Below are 9063 nucleotides of genomic sequence, written 5' to 3'. Positions count from 1 at the left end.
ACCAGCTGCTCCATGGGAGAAAGATGTGGCAGTCTGCTTCCATAAAGATTTACAGCCTTGGAAACCCTATGGGGCAGTTCTACTCTGTCCTATAGGGTTGTTACGAGTCAGAATCGACTCGAGGGCACTGGGTTTGGTTTTGGGGTATTGTCATTATGAAGCACTAGTTGACTGGTATAGACATTGGACTGGTTAAGTGATACGAGCAGTGAAAATTTTAGGCAGTGTGGTATAAGGGCAAGAACGCTGGAGTAGGACACTGCAATTCTAGTTTTGGCTTTTCTGCCTTCAGCTGGTCACTTGGCATCCAGACCAAAAGTTTATTTAGACAACAAAGTAGTGGAACTAAATAGTACTAACAAAAGTATAGGATGTTTTACGATTTAGAAAACTCTTTTACAGGTATTACATTGTTCAAGCCCCATAAGAACCTATGTAATGGTAGAGCACTTTTCCTACTCCCTGTTTAAACACACTTCCAAAGTTTTCATCATTTCCTTATCCCTGTGCTCTAGACACACTGGCCTTCAGCTTCTTGACAGTAATGACTTACTTTATGCCCGGGCCCTTTGCACATACTGTTCCCTCAGGCTGGAATGCTCAAATGCCTCGACCCTTGTATGCACACATACTTTAGTCCTGCAGATCTTAACCGGTAGCATCACTTCCCCAGGAAAGCCGTCCCTGACACCCACTGCCAGTCTAGATCAGATTCTTTTACTTTATACTGTGTTCTTCCCTTCATAACCTTTATCTCACTTCGTAATTACACGTTCCTTATGTGATTGTGAGGAGCCCTGGTGGCACAGTGGTTAAAGAGCTCGGCTGCTAACCAAAAGGTCAGCAGTTAAAATCCACTAGCTGCTCCTTAGAAATCCTACGGGGCAGTTCTACTCTGTCCTATAGGGTTGCTCTGAGTCAGAATCGACTTGACGGCGTTGGGTTTGGTTTTTGGTTTTATGTGATTGTTTGATTAATGTCTGCCCCCTTTACCACACTGTAAGCTTTATGAGAGCAAGAATCATTTTGCTCACCATTATATTTCCAGTACTTAGCAGAGTGCCTAGCACTATTTGTTGAGGACTAATTTACAATATCGCTGATAACTAAGTTGCCGCTCATTAATGAGTGCATTTTTATGTGGGCATGTTTGGAAATTGAAATAGCAGTGCCAGCAATATAATGTCTGTTATGGTATTTGGATGAATTTATGAAGTGGTCCTTGACTGACGCGGCACTGCTTGAAAACATAAACATGGATGAGATGACCCTTTTTACCCACTTATACAGGGATTTCTGATTTGTTTTTTTAAGATGAGAAATAGCTAATTTTACTAATTAAATTACAGCGTAATTACATGAGAGTTAATGAGTTCATAGATGAAGAAATAAATAACCTAAATATAATCATGTCATTTACTTTAACTGAAGAAACAAAACACCAAGCTAATGTGATTTTCTTCAGATTAAAAATTCTGGTCTTTGTTTCTCCATCACAAGGGATCAGATATCGGGGAAGAAGTCTTTGGTGGTTTTGCAGGAAGTTGTGAGTTGAAAGTTTCTGTGGCCATTAATTTTAAATATTTATCTTTCCAAATCTTTGCTTCACCAAGGTTAAAAGCAGATTTTGCAAAGTATATAACAACCCTCCACTGGAAAGTCTGATAAATAAAATATTTTTGTTGACTTATTGGTATAATATAGATGTTCCAAATGAAATGACTGTTATTGTATTTTAAAAACAATAACAGTCTCATTTTCATTTAATATTTTTTTGGATTAAATTAAAGGATTTTTGGTATCACTTGTTCAATCCACCACTTTTAATCCCTTGAACTAATTATTCAGGGTAACCAAAGAAGAGATAGTTTAATGACATTAAATTACTTATTTATTGATTTTGTAAAAAAAAAAAAGACACGGGCATGGTGTCTGACCTCCTCTAATTTCACAATGGGGAAGGAGAATCAAGATCAACAGCCCAAGGCTGATTCCTGTGAGGTAGAGGTCAGACATGCCTCCTCTCTCTGCCATGTTTACCAATTCTGACACCAGCTGTCCCTCCCACGGCACTACTTCTCTGCTGGGTTCGATAATTCATTGCAGTGGCCACACAGAACCCACAGGCAATACTTAACAATTACGGGGTTTATTAGGGAAGTAACAAGTTACAATTCAGGTTGAGGAATACTCAGGATACAGTTCTTTCATCAGGACAGCCCCTTCCCAGCCATGCTCACAGGCACACCTCTTTGGCCTTCAGCTTCTACCCTGCTCGGGCAAGTGTTACAAAGCTCTCTTAGCTCTGCTGTCTTGGAAGAAGTACAACCAGAATGCCCTTAGAAGCAAGGATGATGAGACTACATCTTACATACTTTGGACATGTTGTCAGGAGGGATCAGTCCTTGGAGAAGGACATCGTGCTTGGTAAAGTACAGGGTCAGCGAAAGCGAGGAAGACCCTCAACGAGATGGATTGACAAGGTGGCTGCAACAGTGGTCTCAAGTATAACAAAGATTGTGAGGATGGCACAGGACGGGGCAGTGTTTCGTTCTGTGGTCCATAGGGTCTCTATGAGTCAGAACTGACTCGACTTGGCACCTAACAACAACAATAATAAGTACCCAGAGGTACTCTACTCTGCCAGCAAGCCTCCTGCCCAAAGGCACTGAGCTTTCTCACTCTGTGAGCCGGGAAGCCCACCATGCTGTCTCCTGCCATCGTTTCTCTGCCACTGCTTCTCGAGCTATCTCTCTTTCACTGTCTCCTGGTTCTAGGAGCTTCTCAGCACGGAGATCCTAGGTCCAAAAGATGTGCTCTTCATTCTTGGCTGTTCTTCCTTAGTGGTGGTGGGATCCTCTCCTTCCCACCTCTGGGATGGCTCATTTCAAGCCCAGCGGGATGGCAAAAACTGACTAATCCCTTTGGCGGGACGCAGTTACCCTATCTGCACAGTCCTGCCCAATCACCTGGGTGGGAGTTACAAGACTGTGGCGAGAAAGGCCACACAAGCGATCCATTGCACCACAGCTTTCAGCAATTGTATCTGTTGGGTTGCTATGAGTTGGAATCGACTTGACAGCATTGGGTTTGGTTTTCTTAGTTTATTTACAGTGAACTTGAAATTTTGTTTTCCTGAACATATCTTTACAGAAAGAAGAAAACCCTACGTGCAATAACCTCCTCACTTTATAAGGACTGCTGGAATGTTTTTAACATTTGTCTCCTAGGAGTCAAATGACAGTGTGGTACAGTGGAAAGAGCGTGGGCTACAGAAAAACCTGACTCTGGAACCTTGAGTTGTTAGCCTTTCTGAGGCTTATATATTCCTCATTTGTATAATGGGGTGGGTGGAATCAACATTGAGATTGGGGGTAGGGGTAGGAGTCACTTGTCCAAATTATATTTGATAACAAGGGAGGTGGGCCTGTGTGGAACAGCGCCTCCCTCAACTTAGGCGCTGAGCCACTGGCCTCTGGTGTCTAGCTGCTGGAGTGTTTCCATATTTTGTATTTTTATCTTTAAAGTTCTTCCTTATTTGTTGGAGACTTCCTTGCTACAACCTTACATGCCTGGAGGCTGAGATTCCCTTTGTAATTCCCTCCTATCCTGTCATTCCTTCCCCATATCCCTTATTACCTGCTGCTGCTACCTGCTCCCCATCCTCACTTCAGGTGCCCTGAGTGCTAGAAAGTTTTAAGTAGCAGGAGTTCTGTATCACAAGAAAGGACTGCCTGGGAACAACAGCTTAACTAGGAGGAGGAAGAGTGGACAGAGGGAGTGAAAGCCCAAATCAGGGTATTGGTAGAACGTATTGGTAAGGGAACAGTCGGAACAGATGCAAACCCTGGCATCTAGGAATCTTAAAGTAGAGAGATGGAAAGTGAATTGTTAAGAATGGAAAAGGAGTAGGGTAGCTCAAATATTCAGTTTCCCTTCTGATTCACCTGGACTCCAAGAAGTCTTAGGAGCAAAGTCTGAAAGTCCTGAAGTCCCTTAATAGAAGGCAGAACCTTTCATTCCATAAGTGTTGACAATAGCCCCAAAGATTTGAATCCCTGGAAATGTTGATAGGAATTTCATTCCAAGATTCCAAGTGTAAATGAGGATATCATTCTTTCCTGTTTGGATGGTGGGAGGTGTGAGGGAAGGGAAAGAGCCCTGGTTGCACAGTGTTTAAAGTGCTCGGCTGCTAACCGAAAGGTTGGCGGTTCGAACCCACCAGCTGCTCTGCTGGAGAAAGATGTGATAGTCTGCTTCCATAAAGATATACAACCTTGGAAACTCTGGGGCAGTTCTACCCTGTCCTGTAGGGTCACTGTGAGTCGGAATAGACTTGACGGCAGTGAGTTTGGTTTTTTGATTTTTGGTAAGGGAAGGTATTGGGTCCTGGCCAATGGGGCAAATGCTACTGAAGAGTGAGGAGAAGTGAGAGGCTAGGGGGGTAAGACTCAAGCTTGAGGACTTTTGTTTCCTACTTGGCTGCCCACAAATTCACCTTAAAAACTCCAGCAACTGCTTCTTGGTATGTGGTAGGCAGGGCCCTGCTGAGAAAGATACGTAACTGAGATTGGATGGTGTCTTAGTTATCTAGTGCTGCTATAACAGAAATAACACAAGTGAGTGGCTTTAACAAACAAATTTATTTTCTCAAAGTTTAAGAGATTACAAGTCTGAATTCAGGGCACTGGCTCTAGGGAAAGGCTTTCTTTCTGTTAGCTCTGGGAGAAGGTCCTTGTCTCTTTTCAAGCTTCTGTTTCTTGGTTCCTTTGTGTTCTTCATGTGACTTGGCATCTATCTTTCTTCATCTTTACTTCTTTCTCTGTGCCTAATCAGCTTGGTTTATATCTCAAGACACGCCCTACACTGATATGGCCTCATTAACATAGTAAAGAAAACCCTATTCCCAAATAGGATTACATCCACAGGGATAGGGGTTAGGAATTACAACACATGTTTTTGGGGGACACAATTCAGTCCATAGCAGATAGTTTCATGATGCATTTCCCCCCAGTGGTATTTCTTGTACAGTGCATCTGATAATGTTTTATTTGTAGAACATTTCAGAAATGTTGTTTGTACCACCCTCATATTCATATTCTCTCTTTTTCTCCTGCTATAATGCATATTTTTACAAGGTTGATTGGTTGAATAGCCCAGTCTCTTAGAATATTGAAAAATCGTCCTTTAATTGCTATACCAAGGTTAAAAGCAGATGTCACAAATTATATGTCAGCCCTCAACTGGAAATTCTGGTAATTAGAACCTTTTTGTAGACTTATTTGATACAATGCAGCTTTTTTTTAAAGTAAATTTAAATTTATAATGTATGTTTGTTTTTTGAAGAAATAAAAGACAAATTCAATTTCTAAAAATTAGAAAATTTTTAGACAGAGTGGCTGGGGCTGGCGCCTGGGGGCCATAGTTTCAGGAGACATTTAGGTCAATTGGCAGAACAAAGTTTATTAAGAAAATGTTCTACATCCCAGAGTGGTGTCTGGGTTCTTAAAAGCTTGTGAGCGGCCATCTTGGATACCTCAATTGGTCCCATCCCACTTGGAGCAAAGGAGAATGAAGAAAACCAAAGACGCGAGGAAAATATTAGCCCAAAGGACTAAGGGACCACATGAACCAGAGACTCCACCAGCCTGAGACCAGAAGAACTAGATGGTGCCCAGCTACCACCGATGACCGCCCTGACAGGGAACACAACGAAGAGTCCCAGACAGAGCAGGAGAAAAATGTAGAACAGAACTCAAATTCACGTAGAAAGACCAGCCTTAATGGTCTGTCAGAGACTGGAGGAACCCCTGAAACTATGGCCCCTGGACACACTGTTAACCCAGAACTGAAACCATTCTCGAAGCCTACTCTTCAGACAAAGATTGGACAGGACTATAAAACAAAAATAATACACGTGAGGAGTGTAATTCTTAGTTCAATCAGATATAAGAGACCAGATGAACAGTTCCTTGCCAAAAGCAGGATGAGAAGGCAGGAAGGGACAGGAACTCGTTGAATGGACACAGGGAGCTTGGGGCGGAAAGGGGGAGTGTGCTATCACATTGTGGGGATTGCAGCTGATATCACAAAACAATATGTGTATAAATTTTTGTATGAGAAATTAACTTCAGCTGTAAACTTTTCACCTAAAGCACAATTAAAAAAAAAAAAAGATTTTCAAATGAAGAAAAGATAGCAGTGCAGCAAAAGGCAGTTCAGGGATGTTTTTAGGAGCTGTAGTGGTAAGAGCTTCAAACTAGAAACAATTTAAATGTCCATCAGCTATAGAATAGATAAATAAATAGTCCTGGTGGCACAGTGGTTAAGAGCTTGGTTGCTATAGGGTTGCTGTGAGTCGGAATCGACTCGATGGTGAAGGGTTTGTTTGTTTTGGATATAGTCATACATTGGACTACTATTCAACAATGAAAATGGAGTAGCTACTAGTAGTTCTCACAAAAATAATGTTGAGCGAAAGAAACCAGGCACAAAAAAAGTACATTCCATACAGTTCGAAAACAAGGAAAACTAATCCACAGTATCTTAGTCATCTAGGGCTACTATAACAGAAATACCACAAATGGATGTCTTTAACAAAGGGAAATTTATTCTCTCACAGTCTAGTAGGCTACAAGTCCAAATTCAGGGCATCAGCTCCAGGAGAAGGCTTTCTTTCTCTGTTGGCTCTGGAGGAAGTTCCTTCTCATCAGTCTTCCCCTGGACTAGGAGCTTCTCCATGCAGGAACCCCGGGTCCAAAGGATGCACTCTGCTCCTGGCACTGCTTTCTTGGTGGTATGAGGTCCTCAACTCTCTGCTTGCTTCCTATTCCTTTTATCTCTTGTAACATAAAAAGTAGTGCAGACCACACCCCAGGGAAACTCCCTTTACATTGGATCAGGGATGTGACCTGAGCAAGGGTGTTACATCTCACCTTAATTTTCTTTAACCACAGGCAGAGATTATGATTTATAACACAGGAAAATCACAAAATGGAGGACAACCACACAGTACTGGGAATCCTGGCCTAACCAAGTTGACACATATTTTTGGGGTATACAATTCAACCCATGACACACGATAATAGAAGTCAGGAGAAGAAAAGGGAAGTTAATGACTGTAATGGGATAGAAAGGCGACTTTTGGTTAATATATGTTTTCTGATCTCTGTGGTGTTTACATTTTGTGTATTCACTTAGTAAAAATTCATTGAGCTGTTAATATTTATGATTTGTGCACTTTAGTGTTTTCATGTTGTACTTCAGTAAAAATGTTTTAGTGAAAAACTTTTCCTTTTAAAAAGAAAGATAGCAGAATTATCTTCACTATTTTAATTAAGAGATTAGTATATAGGCAATATTTTAAGGGAAAAGCGTGTTCAAGTTCCAAAAGAATTGTCATGTTACTATTTGGGTGGATCTGGGTCAGAAATTTCTATAAGCAATTTCTTGTTGCTGTTGAGTCGATTCTGACTCATAGAAACCCTATAGGATAGGGTAGAACTGTCCCATAGGGTTTCCAAGGCTATAATCTTTACAGAAGCAGACTGCCATATTTTTATCCCACGGAGCAGCTGGTGGGTTCGAAGAGCTAACCTTTCGGGGCTCCTCCCCTATAAGCAATACTGAAACATAAATCACATAGGAATTAGTGTTTGTGTGAATCAGTTATTAAATTATCTAGCTTATGTAAGCAGTTTGTTGCCTTAGATAATTAACTAGTCTCCTGTCACTTTAAATTCCCTCCTCTTGACTTCCTTTTTCTGAGAAACTTTTGAGGGTGTTATGGTATAGAGCCTTGGTGGCGCAGTGGTTAAGCTTTTGGCTGCTAATCAAAAGGTCAGCAGTTCGAATTCACTAGTCACTCCTTGAAAACCCTGTGGGGCCGTTCTACTGTTCTATAGGGTCAGAATCGACTGGACAGCAACGAGTTTGGCAGAATAGAGAGAAAATGGTGATTTTAGAGTTAGAGGCCTGAGTTGGAATCCAAGCTCCATTACTTAGCTGAATGGCTTGTGAGATCCAGCTTATTAGCTGGGTGACTGGCTGGATGATTTTGTATAGGCTGATTAAATTTTGAGTCTTAGGTTTTTTTTTTTTTTTTGTCTGTACTGGTGGGGCTAAAAATACCTACTCAGGCAATATGTTAAGGATTAAATGAGATAAAACCAAAACCAAGCCAAACCTGTTGCTGTTGAGTTGATTCCGACTTATAGCAACCCTGTAGGACAGAGTGGAACTTCCCTGTAGTGTTTCCAAGGCTGTAATCTTTATGGAAGCAGACTGCCACATCTTTTCTCTCATGGAGCAGCTGGTGGGTTTGGACCGTTGACTTTTCGGTTAGCAGCCAAGCACTTAGTCACTGTGCACTATCTTTGAAAGAAGATGTTTTTGTGTTGTTAGGTGCCATCAAGTCACTTCCGACTCATAGCAACCCTGTGTACAACAGAACACAACACTGCCGGGTCCTGCACCATCCTCACAATCTTTGTTATGCTTGAGCCCGTTGTTGCAGCCACTGTGTCAATCTATCTCATTGAGGATCTTCCTCTTTTTCGCTGACCCTGTACTTTACCAAGCATGATGTCCTTCTCCAGGGACTGGTTCCTCCTAATAACATGTCAAGAGTACGTGAGACCAAGTCCCACCATCCTTGCTTCTAAGGAGCATTCTGGCTGTACTTCTTCCAAGACAGATTTGTTCATTCTTCTGGCAGTCCATGGTATATTCAATATTCTTTCACCAACACCGTAATTCAAAGGCATCAGTTCTTCTTCTGTCTTCCTTATTCATTGCCCAGCTTTTGCATGCATATGAGGCGGTTGAAAACCTCATGGCTTGGGTCAGGTGAACTTTAGTTCTCAAAGTGACATCTTTGCTTTTTAACACTTTTAAAGAGGTCTTTTACAACAGATTGCTCAATGCAGTGTATCGTTTGATTTCTTGACTGCTGCTTCCATGGATGTTGATTGTGAATTTAAGTGAAATCCTTGACAACTTCAATCTTTTCTCTGTTTATCATAGCTTTGCTTATTGGTCCAGTTTTGAGGATTTTTGTTTTCT

This window comes from Trichechus manatus, unplaced genomic scaffold, assembly GCF_000243295.1.
Source record: "Trichechus manatus latirostris isolate Lorelei unplaced genomic scaffold, TriManLat1.0 scaffold00001, whole genome shotgun sequence".
NCBI classification, from domain to species: Eukaryota; Metazoa; Chordata; class Mammalia; order Sirenia; family Trichechidae; genus Trichechus; species Trichechus manatus.
The sequence above is the reverse complement of the archived record's forward strand: the minus strand, read 5'-3'. Positions refer to the sequence as shown.